The sequence below is a fragment of the Daphnia pulicaria genome, chromosome 7 (assembly GCF_021234035.1).
Source record: "Daphnia pulicaria isolate SC F1-1A chromosome 7, SC_F0-13Bv2, whole genome shotgun sequence".
NCBI classification, from domain to species: domain Eukaryota; kingdom Metazoa; phylum Arthropoda; class Branchiopoda; order Diplostraca; family Daphniidae; genus Daphnia; species Daphnia pulicaria.
The window spans coordinates 332,231-341,766 of record NC_060919.1 but is presented as its reverse complement, the minus strand read 5'-3'; positions in this window follow the sequence as shown (position 1 = coordinate 341,766).

The window sequence follows — 9,536 nt, the reverse complement described above, 5'->3', positions numbered from 1 at the left end:
TTTTCAGCCCGCCCTGAGCGAAATGGTGTGAATTATTTTCAGCCCGGTGTAAGTGAAATAGAGTGTATTATTTTAAGCACGTAGTAAGCAACGTGAAATGATTTTTTTTTGCCCGTCGTTAGCGACGTATTAAGAATAATGGTCAGCCCGCCGTGGACAAAATAGGGTGAATTAGTTTCAGCCCGCCGTGAGCGTAATACAGTGAATGTTTTTATGCCCGGCGTGAGCAATGTAGGGTGAATTATTTTCAGCCCGCCGTGAGAGAAGTAGGATGAATTTTTTCAAGCCCGGTATGAGCAATGTAGACTGAATTATTTGAAACCCGTCGTGAGCATCGTAGGGTGAATTATGTCGAGTCCGGCGTGAGAAGCATAGAGCGAATTGTTTTCAGCCCAGCCTGAGCGAAATAAGGTGAATTATTTTCAGCCCGGTGTGAGTGAAATAGAGTTTATTATTTTTAGCCCGTAGTAAGCAACGTGAAATGAATTTTTTTTGCCCGTCGTTAGCATCGTATTGTGAATAATGGTCAGCCCGCCGTGGACGAAATAGGGTGAATTAATTTCAGCCCGCCGTGAGCGGAATACAGTGAATGTTTTTATGCCCGGCGTGAGCAATGTAGGGTGAATTATTTTCAGCCCGCCGTGAGAGAAGTAGGATGAATTTTTTCAAGCCCGGTATGAGCAATGTAGGCTGAATTATTTTAAACCCGTCGTAAGCATTGTAGGGTGAATTATGTCGAGTCCGGCGTGAGCAGCATAGAGTTGATTATTTTCAGCCCGGCGAGAGCAATGAAGGTTTAAGCATTATCCGTCCAACAATAGTAAAACACGGGTGAATTATTTATGGCCCAGTGGAAGCAATATATAGGGTCAATAACTTTTAGCCCGTCGTGCGACAAATAGGCATTATTATTATCTGCCCGGCGTGAGCCAAATCAAAATAATTAGTCGACAACGGAATGCGTCTCGTCTTTCACGGCGAGCCGCATAGATGACATGTGTGTGTGTGCCGAGTCACTTGAAGTTGAAGTAATTATTAGACATCAATTGGTGGTCCAGTGGTTAGAGTGTTTGCTAACCATGTCAGAGGACTCGGGTTCAATCCCCGGGATAAGCGACCATTAATTTCCAATAATTACTTTCAGTTCATTAAAATCGAATGTGAATTGATCCGGGGTCGAACCTCGGATCTCTTGCATGCTAAGCGAACACGCTAACCACTATACCATGAGATGATGTAATATAGCAGCATAGCATGGGTTATATGCAGAATCATGAGTTGACGATGGCTTGCATCTCGTCTCTCACGGCGAGCCGCATAGCTGACATGTGTGTGTGCCGAGCCACTTGTAATTAGAGTAACAATCTGATGTCAATTGGTGGTCCAGTGGTTAGAGCGTTCGCTCTCCATGCAAGAGTACTCGGGTTCAATCCCCGGGATAAGTGACCATTAATTTCCAATAATTACTTTCAGTTCAATAAAATTGAATGTGACTTGAACCGGGATCGAACCTCGGACCTCTCGCATTCAAGGCGAGCACGCTAACCACTATACCATGAGCTGATGGAAAAAAAACAGCATAGCAAGGGTTAAATGCAGAATCATGAGTCGACGATGGCTTGCGGCTCGTCTCTCACGGCGAGCCGCATAGCTGACATGTGTGTGTGGGCCGAGTCACTTGAAGTTGAAGTAATCATCAGATATCAATTGGTGGTCCAGTGGTTAGAGTGTTCGCTAACCATAACAGAGTACTCGGGTTCAATCCCCGGGATAAGTGACCGTTAATTTCCAATAATTACTTTCAGTTCATTAAAATCGAATGTGACTTGAGCCGGGTTCGAACCTCGGACCCCTCACATTCAAAGCGAACACGCTAACCACTATACCATGAGCTGATGGAATGTAGCAGCATTGCAAGGGTTATATCCAGAATCATGAGTCGACGATGGCTTGCGTCTCGTCTCTCACGGTGAGCCGCATAGCTGTGTGTGACATGTGTGTGTCGAGCCACTTGAAGTTGAAGTAAAAATGTGATATCAATTGGTGGTCTAGTGGTTAGAGCGTTCGCTAACCATGCCAGAGAACTCGGGTTCAATCCCCGAGATAAGCGACCACTAATTTCAAATAATTACTTTCAGTTCATTAAAATCGAATGTGATGACTTGAGCCGGGATAGAACCTCGGACCTCTCGCATGCTAAGCGAGCACTATAACCACTATACCATGAGCCGATGAAATACGGTAGCAAGCCATGGGATGGATTGATGTAGTGTGTGGATGCGCACTATAAAAGCACCAAAAGTCGCAACGACAGCAGTTGTATGGAGTTTCAACTTGGAATGAATATCAGTTCTGATAGTGTAGTGGTTAGAGTATGAGGTGAGGACCGTGTTGCAATGCTATCGGACCCACCAAGTATTCGAAGCCATGGTTCAAACCCAACACTCGATACAAATTAATAGAGGACATTGTGTGATAATTACCAATGGAAAAAAAAAAATATCTCCAACTCCCAACCCCCCACTTGGTTCGAACCCTCGTGGCGCTACATGTGGTATGTATAGCGGCAGCTGCGAGATGCAGTTGAGAGAAGCGTGCAGAGCAGAGAGATGGATGAGTGTGTGAGAGATTGGTAAGGCGCCTTAAACGATGTATGCGCCTCGACTCTAATCTTTCGCACCTGGATGCGTCTCGCCGCTACAGACAAACAGCAAAGCTGGATGCTTGGTAATAACAAACAAACAAACAAACACACAAACAGTTTCACACACGATGTCAAGGTTGAATGGGACGCTCCGCGGGTTGGCGCAAAGAGACTAGTATACCAGATGCCCGTCCAAGGACGGCGAACCACCTTGCTAGACGCAATCACCCAAGCGCACAGCACAGCACACATGCAGCAAAACGCCACTCGTATAATCCCACTGCCCGATTCCTTACTGCCCGGGACTTTTTTTTTCATCCATTTATGGACTTATACATCTTCCACCGTGAGCCAGTCGGTCTTTTGGGTGTTTTTTTTGGACTTAGTATTTTTCGTTGCAACCAAGTATCGGTTGAGTTTTGGATTTATTTTGGGCTTATATTTTTCAGAGTTTGGTGGTGTTGGATTTGACACATTTTTTGGGGGTATTTTGGGTGTGATTTTGGACTTGTACTTTTTTTCGTTGTATTTTGGTTTCATTTAAGGACTCTGTCGTTTTTCTCTGTTAGCCCGTTGGGGTTGTAAGGTGTTTTTGGACTTGTAATTTTTCTAGGGATTTGGTATCGGGGACTTGTGTTTAATTCAGAATTCGGATGTGTTCCACTTGACATTTATTGACATTTGCTGTATTTGTACCCACTTTACTTTAACCATCTATTTATCCCTTACCTTTTGATTACCTGCCCGTGTATTCTTCATTTTACTTGTTACTGTCTTGAGTGTCATTTGAACACTGGTCCGCTGAATCCTGAATCCGTCACTCTAACCACTGAGCCATGGAGTTGTGAATGAATGTTGCAAGAGTTGCTATAAATCGTCGTTTAATGTGCGGACAAAACTGTAACAGTGTCAAATCTGTATTCATACCCAACTTGCGATTTATTTATATGACATATTTTGGCAACTTATTGGTTTTTGCCGAGAGCGGGTTTGAAACAACAACCTTTGGATTACCTATCCATTGCTATAACCACTACACCAACCGTAGTGTATATAGTCAAGTTCTGACGTGACCAGGTGGATAGCGCATACTTACACATGGTCATAGTTATCACCCAGCGTGAGCAAAAGCTTTTATGTCACATCGGAGTTGGACTTTATCGATATTGAGACAATTTACTTGATTACACAGTTTTTTGCCGAGAGTGGGTTTGAACCATCATTCTTTGAGTTGCCAATCCAATGCTATAACCACTACACCAACAGCGGTATTTCGTTTCACGTCTCGATGTGAACAAATGGATAGTTCATACATCTATATTGTCATATTCAACGAAAATAAGCGAAGAAGGGTGCATTATTTTAAGCCCGGCGTGAGCAACGTACGGTAAATTATTTTAAGCCCGTCGTGGGTGAAATAAGGATAATTATTTTCAGCCCGCTGTGAGTGAAATAGGTTGAATTATTTCCAGCGCGTCGTGAGCGAAATATATTGAATTAGTTTAAGCCCGGCGTTAGCGAAATAGAGTGAATTATTTCAGCCCGCTGTGAGTGAAATAGGGTGAATTCTTTTCAGACCGTCGAAAGTGAAATAGGGTGAATATTTTTCAGCCCGGTGTGAGCAGCAAAGGGTTTAATATTTTCAGCCCGTCATGATCAATGTAAGGGGAATTTTTTTCAGCCCGTCAAGAGCAACACACGGCGAAATATTTCCAGCCCGGCGTGATCAACCTGGGTTGACTAATTTTAAGCCAGTAAAAGGGAAATAGAGTGAAATATTTTCAACCCGCCGCGAGTGAAATAGAGTGAATTATTTTCAGCCCACCATGATTAATGTGAGATGAATTATTTTAATCCCAGAGTAAGCAATATAGGGTGAATTATTTTCATCCCGTCCTGAGCGAAATAGGGTGAATTATTTTGAGCCCGGCGTGATTAACGTTGGATGAATTTTTTTAAGCCTTGACTGAGCAATGTAGGGTGATTTATTTTCAACCGGTCATAACCGGAATAGAATGAATTGTTTGCAGCCCGTCGTGAGCGAAATAGAGTCAATTATTTTCAGCCCGCCATGATTAATGTGAGATGAATTATTGTAATCCCAGAATTAGCAACGTAAGGTGAATTATTTTAAATCCGGCGTAAGCAGCATAGAGCGAATTATTTTCAGCCCGCCCTGAGCGAAATAGGGTGAGTTATTTGCAGCCCGGTGTGAGTGAAATCGAGTGTATTATTTTAAGCCCGTAGTAAGCAACGTATGATGAATTTTTTTTTGCCCGTCGTAAGCATCGTAGTGTGAATAATGTTCAGCCCACCGTGGACGAAATAGGGTGAATTAATTTCAGCCCACCGATAGCGAAATACAATGAATTTTATGCCCGGCGTGAGCAATGTAGGCTGAATTATTTGAAACCCGTCGTGAGCATCGTAGGGTGAATTATGTCGAGTCCGGCGTGAAAAGCATAGAGAGAATTGTTTTCAGCCCAGCCTGAGCGAAATAAGGTGAATTATTTTCAGCCCGGTGTGAGTGAAATAGAGTTTATTATGTTTAGCCCGTAGTAAGCAACGTGAAATGAATTTTTTTTGCCCGTCGTTAGCATCGTATTGTGAATAATGGTCAGCCCGCCGTGGACGAAATAGGGTGAATTAATTTCAGCCCGCCGTGAGCGGAATACAGTGAATGTTTTTATGCCCGGCGTGACCAATGTAGGGTGAATTATTTTCAGCCCGCCGTGAGAGAAGTAGGATGAATTTTTTCAAGCCCGGTATGAGCAATGAAGGCTGAATTATTTGAAACCCGTCGTAAGCACTGTAGGGTGAATTATGTCGAGTCCGGCGTGAGCAGCATAGAGTTGATTATTTTCAGCCCGGCGAGAGCAATGAAGGTTTAAGCATTATCCGTCCAACAATAGTAAAACACGGGTGAATTATTTATGGCCCAGTGGAAGCAATATATAGGGTGAATAACTTTTAGCCCGTCGTGCGACAAATAGGCATTATTATTATCTGCCCGGCGTGAGCCAAATCAAAATAATGAGTCGACAACGGAATGCGTCTCGTCTTATACGGCGAGCCGCATAGATGACATGTGTGTGTGTGCCGAGTCACTTGAAGTTGAAGTATTTATTATACATCATTTGGTGGTTCAGTGGTTAGAGTGGTCGCTAACCATGTCAGAGGACTCGGGTTCAATCCCCGGGATAAGCGAACATTAATTTCCAATTATGGCTTTCAGTTCAATAAAATTAAATGTGACTTGATCTGGGATCGAACTTCGGACCTTTCGCATACTAAGCGAGCACGCTAACCACTATACAATGAGCTGATGGAGAGTAGCAGTATAGCAGGGGTTATATGCAGAATCATGAGTCGACCATGCCTTGCGTCTCGTCTCTCACGGCGACCGCATAGCTGACATGTGTGTGTGCCGAGCCAATTGTAATTAGAGTAACAATCTGATGTCAATTGGTGGTCCAGTGGTTAGAGCGTTCGCTCTCCATGCAAGAGTACTCGGGTTCAATCCCTGGGATAAGTGACCATTAATTTCCAATAATTACTTTCAGTTCAATAAAATTGAATGTGACTTGAACCGGGATCGAACCTCGGACCTCTCGCATTCAAGGCGAGCACGCTAACCACTATACCATGAGCTGATGGAAAAAAACAGCATAGCAAGGGTTAAATGCAGAATCATGAGTCGACGATGGCTTGCGGCTCGTCTCTCACGGCGAGCCGCATAGCTGACATGTGTGTATGTGTGTGTGCCGAGCCACTTGAAGTAACCATCAGATATCAATTGGTGGTCCAGTGGTTAGAGTGTTCGCTAACCATAACAGAGTACTCGGGTTCAATCCCCGGGATAAATGACCGTTAATTTCCAATAATTACTTTCAGTTCATTAAAATCGAATGTGATGACTTGAGCCGGGATCGAACCTCGGACCTCTCGCATGCTGAGCGAGCACGCTAACCACTATACCATGAGCCGATGAGATTCGGTAGCAAGCCATTGGATGGATTGATGTAGTGTGTGGATGCGCACTAAAAAGCACCAAAAGTCGCAACGACAGCAGTTGTGTAGAGTTTCAACTTGGAATGAATATCAGTTCTGATAGTGTAGTGGTTAGAGTATGAGGTGAGGACCGTGTTGCAACGCTATCGGACCCACCAAGTATTCGAAGCCATGGTTCAAACCCAACACTCGATACAAATTAATAGAGGACATTGTGTGATAATTACCAATGGAAAAAAAAATATCTCCAACCCCCAACCCCCCACTTGGTTCGATCCCGGGTGGCGTACACACACACACACACTGTGAAGCGACAGATGCAAAGAGGCACCAGCGCGCAATGAGAGAGACGGATGAGTGTGTGAGGGATGATGTGAAGCGCCTTTAACGATGTATGCGCCTCGACTCTAATCTTTCGCACCTGGATGCGTCTCGCCGCTACAGACAAACACCAAAGTTGGATGTTTGGTGATAACAAACAAACAAACAAACACACAAACAGTTTCACACACGATGTCAAGGTTGAATGGGACGGACCGCGGGTTGGCGCAAAGAGACTAGTATACCAGATGCCCGTCCAAGGACGGCGAACCACCTTGCTAGACGCAATCACCCAAGCGCACAGCACAGCACACATGGAGCAAAACGCCACTCGTATAATCCCACTGCCCAATTGCTTACTGCCCGGGACTTAGTTTTTCATCCATTTATGGACTTGTACATCTTCCACCGTGAGCCAGTTGGTCTTTTGGGTTTTTTTTGTGAACTTAGTTTTTTTCGTTGCAACCAAGTATCGGTTGAGTTTTGGATTTATTTTGGGACTTATATTTTTCAGAGTTTGGTTGTGTTGGATTTGACACATCTCAGGTATTTGGGTATTTTGGGTGTGATTTCGGACTTGTACTTTTTTACGTGATATTTTGGTTTCATTTTAGGACTCTGTCGTTTTTCTCTGTAAGCCCGTTGGGGTTATTAGGGTTTTTTTGGACTTGTAATTTTTCTAGGGATTTGGTACCGGGGACTTGTGTTTTTTTCAGAATTAAGATGTGTTTCACTTGACATTTATTGAAATTTACTGTATTTGTTCCCGCTTTACTTTACCTATCTATTTATCCCTTACCCGTTGAGTACCTGCCCATGTATTCTTCAATTATTGGTTACTGTCTGGAGTGTCGTTTGAACACTGGTCCGCTGAATCTTGAATCCGACGCTCTAACCACTGCGCCTTGGAGTTGTGGGAGAAAGAAGCCAGAGTTGCTATAAATCGTCGTTTAATGTGCGGACAAAAGTGTAACAGTGTCAAATGTTTATTCATACCCAACTTGCGATTTATTTATATAACATATTTTGGCAACTTATTGTTTTTGCCGAGAGCGGGTTTGAACCGACAACCTTTGGATTACCAATCCATTGCTATAACCACTACACCAACCGTGGTATATATAGTCAAGTTCTGACGTGACCAGGTGGATAGCGCATACTTACACATGGTCATAGTTACCACCACCAGCGTGAGCAAAAGCGTTTAAATTACATCGGAGTTGGAATTCATCGATATTGAGACAATATGCTTCATTACACATGTTTTTACTGAGAGTGGGTTTGAACCACCATCGATTGAGTCACCAATCCAATGCTATAACCACTACACCAACAGCGGTGATTTGTTGCAAGTCTTGATGTGACCAAATGGATACTGCATACATCTATATTGTCAAGGTCAGCGAAAATAAGCGAAAAAGGGTGTATTATTTTAAGCCCTGCGTGAGCAACGTACGGTCGATTATTTTAAGCCCGTCGTGGGTGAAATAGGGATAATTATTTTCAGCCCGCTGTGAGTGAAATAGGGTGAATTATTTCCAGACCGTCGTGAGCGAAATTGAGTTAGTTAAAGCCCGGCGTGAGCGATATAGGATGAATTCTTTTCAGCCCGGCGTGAGCAATGTATGGTGAATTATTTCCAGCCCGTCGTGAGAAAAGTAGGGTGAATTATTTCAAGACCGGCGTGAACAACGTACGGTGAATTATTTTTAGCCCGTCGTGGGCGAAATAGGGTGAATTATTTTTAGCCCGGTGTGAGTGAAGTAGAGTGTATTATTTTAATCCCGTAGTAAGCAACGTGGGATGAATTATTTTTGCCCGTCGTTATTATTATTTATTATCGTATTTATTTATCGTATGAGAAACGTAGATCTATAGGACATCTATACGAAGATAGCATAAGGCCGTAGAAAATTGAGTATCCATGTGATATCCAATTTAGGTTGTAGCTAGATCAGATTTGATTTAGACATTAAGACATCTATATGATAGACGATGGATGTAAGTGTGCTACCAGGGAACCACCATTCTTTGAATGAATATAGAAAAGCAAGCTTATCAGCTCGACAAATGGATAGTCGTAAGCCAGTAAACTGTCTTAAATAGCAAATTCAGGGCCGAAACGAATGGCTGTTGCTTACATTTTATTGCTTAATCTCCTGTTATTTTTTCTCGAGTAATTCTGACTATACCAACAGTCTCATTGTTTATGCAAACTTTTCAAATGAGCAATTGCCTACGGCGGTAAAATTACCAACGTAGGGTTCATCGCCCAGAAAGAACAAAATCGATTTGCATTTTATTGCGTTTATTTGCATGAGTGTAAGAATTCACCGTTCCGGAAACTATTTTCTTCATTCAATTGTTATTTGCCTGAAAGTGGGTTTGAACAAACATTTGTCTTACTAATCCAAATCTTCCAAATTTATAACCACTACAACAACAGCAGTGTTTATGACGATTTTCCAACTTGACCAAATGTATAGCGCATACTAAACTTTATAATATTTATCACCCGGCGAGAGCAAAAGCGTTTTATCAACAATGCTGTTAGAATTCA